General features: G+C 41.8%; 1 protein-coding gene across 3 annotated transcripts in view; it reads right to left on the bottom strand.

Moving 5' to 3' along the window:
• Window positions 1-12,655, bottom strand: part of Focad (focadhesin) — a 321,997-nt gene that overhangs the window by 236,971 nt on the left and 72,371 nt on the right. The gene's annotated exons all lie outside the window — the stretch shown is intronic.

The following is a 12,655-nucleotide window of genomic DNA, read 5'->3' as shown; positions in this document are numbered from 1 at the left end:
CAACACATTTTTTCAATAGTTCAAAAGCCTAATAATAACTGTAAATGTACCAGGTTTTTTTTTTTTTTTTTTGCTTTTGTTTTGTTTTGTTGTTGTTGTTGCTGCTTTTACTTTATATTTATTTGCGCATTTGGGGGAGAAAGGCACCATAGAGTGAATATGGAGATCAAAGGACAGCTCTTGGGAGCCAGGTCCTCTTCCACCATGGGGGTTCAAGAGATTGAACTCAAGCCATCAGGATAGGCAGCAGTAGATGTAGTAAGTACTTCTTGGGACTTATTTGCATAATGCTAGGGATTAAGTCCAGGGCCCCACATGCGCTAGACTAGTGCTTTACCGCTGAGTCACCTGCAGTACACAAGTAACTTCCCAGGGACAACTCTTGATTCTTCTTTTTTTTTTTTTTTTTGGAGCTGGGGACCGAACCCAGGGCCTCGTGCTTGCTAGGCAAGCGCTCTACCACTGAGCCAAATCCCCAACCCCCCTCTTGATTCTTTTTAAATGAACGTTTGTCTGTCTGTCTGCTTTTTGTACCACAGAGCGTGAGTAGGAGCCATGGGCTCTTGCCCTACTCTCTTACTTCGGCTGCACAGTATCCTGCCGGCTGGGCAGTCAAGCAGCTTCCAGGCAATCCTCCTGTCTTCAATTCCCATCTCCACACAGGTGTGTGAACACTGATGCACGCTCCTGAATCTGACTTTTTATGTGAGTTCCAGGAAAGAACTCAGGCCATCAGGCTTGGAAGAGCGTTTGTCCACTCCTCCATCACCTCAGCAGCCTTGTAAAGCTAAACCCAGCTAAACCCAGACTCATAATCCCCCTGCTCTTCAGGCTCATAATCCCCCTGCTCTTCAGGCTCATAATCCCCTGCTCTTCAGGCTCATAATCCCCTGCTCTTCAGACGTTCCACCTGCACACACTGCCGCCACTGGCTCTTGCTGGTTCTAAAAGCACATGGGTTTTCCAGCACATCAGCATCATTACCTAGAAAGTGAGAAACACAAATTCCCACAGCCCATGCAGACCTACTAAAGCCCTGCCATAAAGAACCAATTCCGGGGTTGGGGATTTAGCTCAGTGGTAGAGCACTTGCCTAGCAAGCGCAGGGCCCTGGGTTCAGTACCCAGCTCCAAAAAAAAAGAAAAGAGAAAAAAAAAGAAAAAGAAACAATTCCAACCAGAGCTGCAGGTCAGAGTGTAGCTCTCGCCCAGGGCCTAGTCTCAGTTATCTAGGGGTTTCTAGGAATAGTGTTCATACGTAAGCAACTTTTTAAAACTCTGTAGGTGACTCTAATAAGTTCTGCACTCTGACAGCTGTTACAAGGGGGGGAAACCTCTGAAGAAAAGCCAAGGATAGGGCTTTTTCTGATTTATACTGTCTTTTACAAAGAAAAAAACATTAGTAGATCTACGACAGTTAAACTCCAGATCTGTGGTAATACCTGACAGTCCTCTACAATTTCTGGCTATTATACCTTCATCTCTTTACTTCTGCTTCAAGATTACCTGCTCTACCTTGCACTTATCTCATAGGCCAGCAGCCTGCTCCTTAACATACAGGCTATTTCTGACTGCCAGATTACCATTGCTAAAATAACTCCAACCAACCTTTTACACCAAGCAGCAAAACTCGCATCAAAATCTTGTATATAAATCCTAAACTCTTTAGCAAGTAAACCTATCCAGAGTCACCTTCCATTCTGGATGTCACGGATATCAAGTCCAAATGCTCCCAAGTCCTAAACACCACTGAGCACATCACAGCAGAATAAGGTCTTGAACACTCATGGCAGTCACTGCCCCTTCTGATAAGCATGCTGGTGTAAGGAGCTTGGTACAGGACCAGTCCCGAATCCTCCAGCTCAGGGTGGCCTGCCTGGCTACTTAAGAAGAAACTCTGAGCATAACAGCAAAGCTCTTATGCATTCACAAAGCCCTGAAGTGATTCCCAATTCTTCTCTTAGAAACCAGCCCTTGGAGAGATGGCTCAGTGGTTCAGAGCGCTGACTGCTCTTCAATTCCCAGCACCCCATGGCAGCTCGAAACTGTAACTCCAGTTCCAGGGCATCTGGCACCCACACATGGACAAACATACAGGCAAAATACCAATGCATATAAAATAAATTAAGAAAGAGAGAGAGAGAGGGGGGGGGGGGGGAGGGAGAAATCAGCTGCTGCCTACTCTACTTACCCTCTTTCCTCTTCCGGTTCCCCCCAAACCCCACTGCCTCTTCTCGACCTTCTCATCCTCATTCCATTCCTGTCTCTCCCACCCCAGCAAGATAACAACAAGTCAGTCTCCCCTTGAAAACACATTCGATGTAAACCGGGTCAACAGAAATAAAACATTTTAACGCAGCAGAAGTGACACACATACGCAACCAGCCTGCTCTGACACAGCTCTGTTCCACTCAGAATGTAAGGAACCATTCATTCATTGGCTGCAGGAAACGCAGGGCCTGTTTCACCAGCTATTGGATTCAGCCAATTCCAGTTGCACCTCAATCTTAATCCCTGAAGATTAGATTAGGTAGAATATGTAAGAATAAAGTCCAAATTAATTACTGATTTAGACCACTGGATAATTAATTTGTCCAGACAACTGAATACACTCTATGTGATAATACTGTAAAAAATAACATACGATATTGATTACAAAAAGCTGATAACCTTGAAAGAAGTGACATAGAAAATGAAAACATTGACTCTGGTTGAATAGTATTTGATTATTAATATCACACTTTTTCAAACAACACAAATAACCTAAAATCAATTATAATTGCCAAAGTTTTGTTTTTAAGCATAATAAACCAAAGAGCTAAGTTCTCCCTTGTGAACCATCAAATTGATATGTGAACACACATGAAAAATAAAACACAGAGGCTTATACTCGAGTAACAGGATGGATGTGTCTTAACTAAACAAACTGCACCGCCATCACACATGAGACAGGCTTCACAGTGGGGCACAGCTCCACAGCCTGATGAGCAACAACCTTGCCTCCTCCACCAGGATTCTTGAGCCTCCCAAGTGCTGACAGTCAGAGCTGCCTCTGACTCTGCCTAAGGTCCCTGTAGGGGCCAAACTGTCTCTGGTTCACAACCACTAACTGAAGTCCACAGCAAGTGCAGGGTGAAGCACAAAGCTGAGCAGGCTTCACCTTACACAATAAACACTAACTTACACTAAATGTAACCGTCAGGACCAAATCTACATTTCTTACGGAAAAACACTTAACAAAACTTAGCACTGGATGCCCAAGAAAACCGAAAAGGCTTAGAATGGAAAAAAAACATGAAATTATTCCTTTATAAATTATTATAAATTATATCTTATTCTAAAATAAACACCATTAGAAAATACAGATGCTAATTTGAGTGTGACAGAAAATGAAGTTATTATCCAATCAAAAACATTATAATTAGAGCATGAAAAATGCCATACGGCTGAATATAGTTCACTCTCAATATATTCAAGATTTGATTATTAAATTTATGGATTATTCAAACTTTCTTTCTTCTTTCACTTGCTCTTTGTTAGCCATTCAACTTCTTTAACATGTATTCAAATCAGTAAGTTCAAGGCATTTGAAAGGATACACGATTTAAACTCCAAAAAATTTAATTTGGAAGTGCTATTGAGAGAGACAGAGAGACAGACAGACAGTTGGACAGACGGACAGACAGAGAGACAGAGACAGTGACAGAGGGAGACAGTGAGGGAGAAGGACACAGTGAGAGAGGGGGAGACAGTGAGGGAGGGGGAGGGAGAGGGGAAGGGAAGAGGGAAGGGAGGGTGGGTGGTTGAGCACTGAGCACAGGTACTTGTGTACTTCCTGACTATGGCTGCCTCAGATCCTTTCCTGCTCTGTGAGATTTCTTAAAATAAATTGATTTATTAATTCAATCATTCTCAGGTCTGCTACTCAAGCCACATAGTTAAATTACTCCATCCTTTGTTTAAAGTGTATGGCTGGGCCTCCAGCCAATCAGGTCATTGGCTAATAGTGGCCACAGAGTAGGATATTTAGAAAATCCAGCCAAGTGTGGATGCCACCACTGCTGTCATCACTGCAGTGGACATTATACAAGACATCGAACACACTTGGACTCTTTTACTGTTATATAGCCACGTCCCTGTATCAAATAAAACTGAAACTAGACAGAGAGGATGTGACGTGGGATGAAGGAACACAGAATTACCAGAAATAAAAAAAAAAAAAAAATCTAGTCTCATGTAGCCAAGACTGGCTTTCACCTCACTACATAGTCTGCCTCCACCTCCCTAGTGCTGGGATTGTAGGTGTGCACCACCATGCCCCATTCATGCAGATCAAACCCACCCCTATCCATACTAAGAACTCTAGCCACTGAGCTATACGTCTGTCTCCAGATTGACATTCTCCAGCAAAGCATGAGCTCTCTGGCAAGAGAATTAGCCTCTTTTGACCAATGCCCCTTCACCTGTAAAATGAGCTCAGGCTAGACAGCTAACAACTGGAGATGCATAACCCACATGAGCATTAGATCCCAAGCAGAGGATACACAGGACGCACTCAAGCCCTGCAAAGGCAGCAGAGCATATAGATGGTGCTCCCATCTGTGATTATGTGGCAAGCGTGAATGACTCTACGGCCAATGTCTGTGAAACCAAAAACCTCGCCTATTTTTATCTCAGAGAGAAAAAGCATCCTGTATTGTCTGCTTCCTAGGAAAGTAAAGTGCTATGTCCAGAAGGATGATTAAATCAGAATTATCTAGCTCCTGAGATAGCCTATAGATCTGCTTTCTCCTTAAAGGAGAATAACATCATTTCTAAAGATCAAAATCAATACAAATGAAACAAGCGGGTCGCCTCCATCGGCCTCCATCGCCGGTCAATCTCTTAGTGTGCCTCGGTTTTCCTTTGGTATGCCACATGAACCAGTATGTTGAACATTCTTTGGCACTTTCTATTTTGTGATGTGCAAGCATATTTACTGGTATTCTAAGTAAATTATATGACGTAATATCTAACAAATTAAAGAGTCCCATCAACACTAACCAGGGTGAATTCATGTGTGAGAACAGTCAGCCTAAAAGTTGAGTCTCTGTCCTAATCTCTTTTGTTTCCCATTGTGTGTCAAATATACTTCTATAATGAATATAATTACACACACACACACACACACACACACACACACACACACACACACACACACCAAACATGTCCCCACGTTATCTTTTAAAGCTCAAACTGCTTTATTTATATACTCATAACTGAAAGAATATAGAAGATCATGAAAAATCAATTCTGTCCCAGAGTCTGTAGTGTTCAGAGTGGGGGATGGGGACGACAGAGAAGACTACAGACTTGGATGCAAATATTTCTTCGCTCCCCACCTTTCACTAGGATTATTGACAGTGGAGAACAGTGCATGCATCTCAAATTAAGGAGCAGAGGGAAAGAAGAATGATATATGCACGGTTCCATCAGACTATCACCGAGGCAAGGATAAAATAAGGTATGCAACCATAGTCACCTTTACAAGAATAAATGCATCAATCTTAATAGAAATGAGGGAATAAAAAAATTAGCTGTGTGGCAGTTAAACCGGGAAGCAAAAGTTATCTGTAACCTTTAGGTCACCTCAACCTTTCGCTTCATCTCTGAGCATCAGAAAGCTATGATTTGATTTACATGGTGAATTCAGCGGCTGGCGCAGAGAGCCTTTTCTCTGTGAGAAACAATGCCTGCACGTCACTGTGCATTTCCATGTATGCAGCTGTGACCCTGGTGCTTTCAGAGCAATGCACAGCACTTACTCCATCAAATATGCATTTTAAAAGCATTTCTCTACCTGCTTGGAATTCTGATTGGAAAGTGCTGGTGAGAAGCTGGGTATTTTTTTTTTTAATCTCTGCAGATAAGTTAAAAGGTGTACATAATAAGAAAATGTTATGAGGATTACAACATGGGTATTACTGCAAAAGAGAAAATGATTCAAAAGGAGAAATTAGTAGTAATCATAAAGCACTGTGTAACATAATTTGAAAACATATATTTGTGTGCTTTCCATAGGAGGGCCTCAGGAAAGCACCAGAGTAAACGTGCTTTGGTCTGGACATTTTTGACTGATTGTATCTTTCCTCAGGTCTGTCAGGCAGGTAAGAAGTATATAAGGTTTTTATTAAATACGCTGCTTACTATGTCCTCACGTGCATCCTTCCCTGGGATCACTATTTGAAGATGAGACTTTTAATGCAAAGTTAGCTTTCAAGAAGAAGTGATGCCCTGGGGTTGTGGGCAGGGATGGTATAGGTGCTTCAGGATCTAAGGCCTTTCTTTTATTCAGTTATATGCAATGACCATGCACAATAAATAAGCTAAACATTGGAATGATTTTTGTAGCCTCACACATGTTTTTTTAAATTACCATGGCAGTCTTTACATCAGTATCTATATTTAGAAAATTTCACACAGCATTTTCCAGGGACGACTGCTGGCTAAAGATGAATAATATATATAAACTTATTCTTTAGGTATGACTGTCAATCCCAGCAGCAAATCCCACATGGTTAGAATCATTAATAGAAATCACTAACAAAGACAATCATAGTGCGAAGAAAGGAAGGAAGAATGAAGTCAGAAGCGAAACATTCTTGCAGACAGAAAGAATTGGACGGCAGAGAAGGCAGATAGCCCTGAAGGGCATGGCTGCCTGGGCTCACTCAAGTCCTGCCTGGCTTCATTCTTCATTTTGTTTTTGTTTTCTTTAGTCCCACTGGGCTTGTTCAGAGGCAGAAGTGACTGTGACACCATGCTCCTCATCTTCCTCCCCCTGGTCTTTACATAAAGATTGCCATGAGCCCTTTGAACTTAGATGAAAAAGGTTTAAAACTATGTTCACACATTCCTAAGTCAAAGTCCAAAAACTGGAAAGATCTCTTAAAGATTCTGACGGGAAGTAAGCACCAAAACATTAAAGCAGGCTATATATCTAGAGTAATTGCTACATTTGCCTTAGCTAACCTGTTTTCAGAACTATAAACACTACCCCCTCCCCACCCAAAAAAGGTTATCTAAGGTTTGTTCTCACCTGAAACAATGGTTTCCTGAGTAACCTCACCAGTGATAAAAAACCAAGGTAGGTTTATTTTTTAATAACCTTCAGAATAAATGTAAAAGTCAAAACACTAAAAATTCACTTCATAATGAACAAAAAAACATCTGAGATAAATAAAATGCGGTCTATGCATGCATTAGAGAAAGGGAAGAAAGAACTGGTACATGTGACAACATGGATGAAATCCTGAAAAGCGTATGCCAGAAAGCCACACATAGAAGGAGGCACATTCTATGTTTCCATCACAACAAATTTCTAGAATGTGCAAACTAAATAACAGTATTCTCCATGGGTGGGTGGGAATAAATGGCCTTGCATACAGGGCTTCCTTTAGAGGTGATACAACGTCCTGAAACTAGTCGTGGAAGTTATATAATTTAGTGAACTTTAATAAAATCCACTTGCTCAAACACCTGGCATATAAATTGTGTCACGATAAAAAAGAAGCACTAAAAAATACTGTAAACTTCAGCCAGATCTGATGACACAGGCCTCTAACTCTGGTACTCTGAAGCCTAAAGCAAGAGATCACAGCCGCAAACCAGCCTGGGCCACGTAGCAATCTCGAAACAATCGCAATGAGATTGACGTTACAAATTCTAAACTTAAGGCAGAGAGATGACTCAGTTATAAAGAACTTGCTTTGCATGCCTTAGGACCTGAGTTCAGATCCCCAGAACCGATGTAAAGCTGTACACAGTAGGGTGAATCTGCAATCTTTGTGCTCTTATAGAGACAAACTAGATCAGAAGCACCAGACACTCGTAGGCTTCCATGAGCTAGTTTGGTGTAAGCAGTAGAAAGCCATAAGAGAACCTGTCTCACACAAGGTGGAAGATGAAGACTGACCTCCACTTGTATGCCAAAGCACATACATTACTGCATTCACACACACACACACACACACACACACACACACACACACACACACACACACAGTGGGTGGTGTACACTTTTAGTCCTAGCAACACTTGGGAGGCAGAAGGAGACAAACCTCTGAATTCAAGGCCAACTTGATCTATGGAAGGAGCTCCAGGTCAGGAGTAACCAGAGTTACGTGGTAAAACCATGTCAAACAAACAAACAAACAAACAAACAAATTCGCAATAAATATCAACGACCACACACTATTTTAAATTGCTAGCCTTTTCATTTTAGAAACATACGTATATCACATAAAGTAAATTAACACAATAAATGTATTAAATTTTATTTCCCTGAAGAAAATTCCAAGTTCAGATCTCATTTACTCCTGATAGTCATTTCCGCCCCTCAAGCCATTTCTGGCTCCCCTTTGTCGCTACGGACGTGAAGTACTGGGGAGTGGGGAGCACTGTTCTGAAGCAGCGCCATGCCATCGCAGTGAACACTGCGGGCAATAGGAAGCTGGGTTCTGGACGGTCTGTGTGTCTCCCCCACAGATTTCTCCTCAGTTCTGTCAGGAAGTTGACACGTATGACGAATCAGAGCAGGGTGACTAGGTGATCAAAGTTAAACCCACCGTGAACAACAGGATGGCTATCACGGTACCTGGGGTGTGCTCCTCAGATACACATGGCACTGTTTATGCTATTCAAAATGTCAGCCCCACAACAGACCCCGAGCAGGTGAGATGAGGTTCCGGGCTTTAGAAGAACTTTTGAAACCGACAACTAAAGACAGCCTGCGACCCTAAACAATATCCTACACATCATCAACCCTAAACAATATCCTACACATCATCAACCGTAAACAATATCCTACACATATCAACCCTAGACAATATCTTACACAACATCAACCGTAAACAATATCTTACACATCACCAACCCTAAACAATATCTTACACATTATCAACCCTAAACAATATCTTACACATTATCAACCCTAAACAATATCTTACACATCATCAACCCTAAACAATATCTCACACATTATCAACCCTAAACAATATCTTACACATCATCAACCCTAGACAATATCATACACAACATCAACCATAAACAATATCTTCACATCATCAACCCTAAACAATATCTTACACATCATCAACCCTAGACAATATCTTATACATCATCAACCCTAGACAATATCTTACACATTATCAACCGTAAACAATATCTTCACATCATCAACCCTAAACAATATCTTACACATCATCAACCCTAGACAATATCTTACACAACATCAACCGTAAACAATATCTTCACATCATCAACCCTAAACAATATCTTACACATCATCAACCCTAGACAATATCTTATACATCATCAACCCTAGACAATATCTTACATATTATCAACCGTAAACAATATCTTCACATCATCAACCCTAAACAATATCTTCACTTTATCAACCCTAAACAATATCTTACACATCATCAACCCTAAACAATATCTTACACATCATCAACCCTAAACAATATCCTACACATTATCAAAATAAAAAGGGAAACAGAAAAAAGTGAATCCCCACTATTCTTTAAATGAAACTAAAATTCTTTGCAATGGCCACCTCTCCTGAGCCATATGCAGGCCTCTCCCTCCTCTGAACACCAAACAGCCGTTCAGCCTCCTTGAGCCCCTCTAGCACACCACAGAGCTCTCACATGGCTTGTATCAGCAGTGGAGAAACTGTTTGAACTATTCAAGTTCTGGTGCCATGTCTTCCTTCAAAATAGACAGTAAGAGAAAATGCAAGAGGGTTATGGCTTAGAAAAAAACAGTCACCAAATTAAAAAACAGTGCTGTATTTTGATAACTGTAACTGCACACCAGTCTCTGTTCGTTTGTTGGTATTTACACCTGACTTCAATGCTAAGTCAGAGAATCAGCGTAAGTCACGAAGTATCTCGGCCTTTACGATCCTTAAATCCTTAATTCTCCAGTCACAAAACCTACAAATAGAGGATTAAACCTGCACACAGGGCACAGAGTTTCAATCCACTCAGGATCCAACCATCCTATGCTACTGACCTCAGCGCCTACTTCAGAGTCCACCATCTGCCGAGTCATTAAATATTCCCTCATCCCAGAAAGTACAGCTTCCCACGAACAGGATTCTGAACATTTGATATTTGTACATGTCAGCCACTGTCTGGCACATCAGAATAAAGCACAAATTCTGGAACAAGCAGTCACTGCTCATGAATTCACAGCTATTTCCTCACTTTCACTGAGAGAAGAGAGACCGTAAAAAGATTGCCATAATATGAATATGCAGAGAAAAATTAAAAAGCACAGGATGAGAGTTCATGGAAATGGTGTATTACAAAGTGAATGAGAAAATTAACATCTAATAATTGGCAAATCAAGGTCACACTTGCAGCCAACTCAGACCCAACAAAGGGAGAAGAAAGTCTGAACTAAAAGATGCCTTAATAGCAATGAAATGAATAATATGTTAATTAATTTAAAATTTGTTTACAAGTAGAAAGGCATTTCTAAAGTTCTGGAAAACAGTTCCTAGAGCGGGTCATAAACTTTGCTGTCCGCAGACTGTATCCTGTGAGCAGACATGTTGTGTCTGCCAACCTCATACTTTCAAATGCTGGGAGTGCCTGCCAGCATTTAATCAGGAAAATTCACACAGAAACCTTCCACTTATTAAAAGATCTGAAGGTCTGGCAAGGCTGACACCCGCCACCTCTTTGTAACAAGACTAATAATTCTCCACAGGACCTTCTCACGGGAGTTACATAGGAAACTGAAAAGAACCAGGGCCTCAGGCTGACCCACGGTCACTCTAAGCTTTGATCGGTTACAGGTCTATTGAGAAGCTGCTTAGAGCGTGCTAAGGCACAACTGCAATGGGGACTTCGATGTTAGGTATTTTCCACTTGGTTAAAGCTCCTCAGCTAACAGCAAGAGCTGTTACTACCTTTTCCTCACAGTTACTCCCATCCCGAGGGTAGCAACAGTTGTAGTTCTATTCTAATACAGGCATCCAATCTTGACCAAGTCAGGAAGCTCAAGAAGGATGCTCTGGAAGGAGCAAGATCAACTTCATCAACAATAACGCTAATCCAGCTTTTTCTCCAAGCACAATCAGTAATCAACAGCACTCAAATCCCAACACAAGTGTGTACTTCAGGCCCAGGTTGCAAAACTGCATACGGAAAACTCTGAGGATAAACTCCTTGTGCATAGGAAGCCCCGACAACCTGTGCAGGTTTCTAAGAGGGTATTTAGGACTCTCTTCCTTTCCTGCTCCCACAACCCCCCCACTCACCATCTGAAGGCACCAGCATCTAATAGAGCCATGGAATTAAGTCATTGAATGAATCCATGACCTCCTACATTCTCTCGCTTTGCATCTGCTTGCTCTCTTTGGCTGGGTTCTTCTTTAGTTCTGCTCCTAGCTTCTACATTGTAGATGGCTAACATGGTTCCTTGATGCTGTTCCAAGGAAGAAAGGAGGTGGACCTGAACCATTCGACCCACCCTCTCTATCCTTGCAGCCCATATGTGGTGCCATGCAGTGCTTGGGGCTGAAGAAAGGTCTTGTAAGTGTGAGACACAAAAAGACTTGCATCCATATCCGAAAGCAACTGGATGAGCACGCTGACTCCTGAGTCACAGACAAGTGTGGGAGGAGTGAGACTCTCTGGCAAGCAACACAAAGAAGCAGTGGTTCTAAGTATCTCTCAAGTCTTCCTCATTCTTACAGACTTGGAGGACCACTGAACTCTGGGCCCACTGGAAGAAGGAGCTTCACTAGGGCCCCTGGTCCTCACATATTCTCTCTCACGCCTAATGCCATAAGCCATTCCACAGAAACAGTTAAAACAACCGTGTATTCTATGCTACTATGATTCAAATTAATCAGACATTTGAACAAAAAGACAAGCATTTTTAAAACACAACTATATATTTGCAGAGTCCATAACGTCCTGAAAACTACAGATTATCTTCACACACAAAAAAGCCAGTTATATGCCACACTATGATTTTTAAATTAATCCCATGCCTCTCAGCAATGTTCTAAGTCTCTCACAATCCTTTTCCCCTTTACACCATGCTCTCACCAGCTGCCTCTGAAAGGCGGGTTGATGCTGCTAACCAACACATAGCAAGGAAGGCTCTAAAACAGCATGACAATTTTATGCTCGACTCAGGTAATCATAGCTCTCTTGAGGGGAATCTGCACTTCACACTTACCTTCCCCCTGCTCCTGCCATCCACAATCCCCTCTGGGAAAACTTCAGACTCTAATACACTCGATTACACTCTACAGATTTATAATGCCAAACAGCCATTCGCATAAGGGCTCTCCGTAAACATTACCAGATTTATGCCAACTTGGGTGATTGATTTGGACCCCTTAGCGTGTCACCTTATTTCAAGGCAAACCTTACAGATCCATTTCTCCTTAATTCCTTAATCGGGGCTCCCTAGTCACACCTGTACCTTTCCCATTGTGAGAATGAGGCCATGGTTAGAAGGACCAGTAATAAGACAAAATGAATTCTAGAAGGGACAGTGGGTGAGACAAGAGAGATGGGTGATGTCAATCCCACGCAGAGAAGATTATCAGCATGAGAATGAGAATAACCACACTGTTCCGGTATAAA

This window comes from Rattus norvegicus, chromosome 5, assembly GCF_036323735.1.
Source record: "Rattus norvegicus strain BN/NHsdMcwi chromosome 5, GRCr8, whole genome shotgun sequence".
Lineage (NCBI taxonomy): Eukaryota > Metazoa > Chordata > Mammalia > Rodentia > Muridae > Rattus > Rattus norvegicus.
Note: the sequence above shows the minus strand (reverse complement) of the source record. Positions and strands in the feature narration are given on the sequence as shown.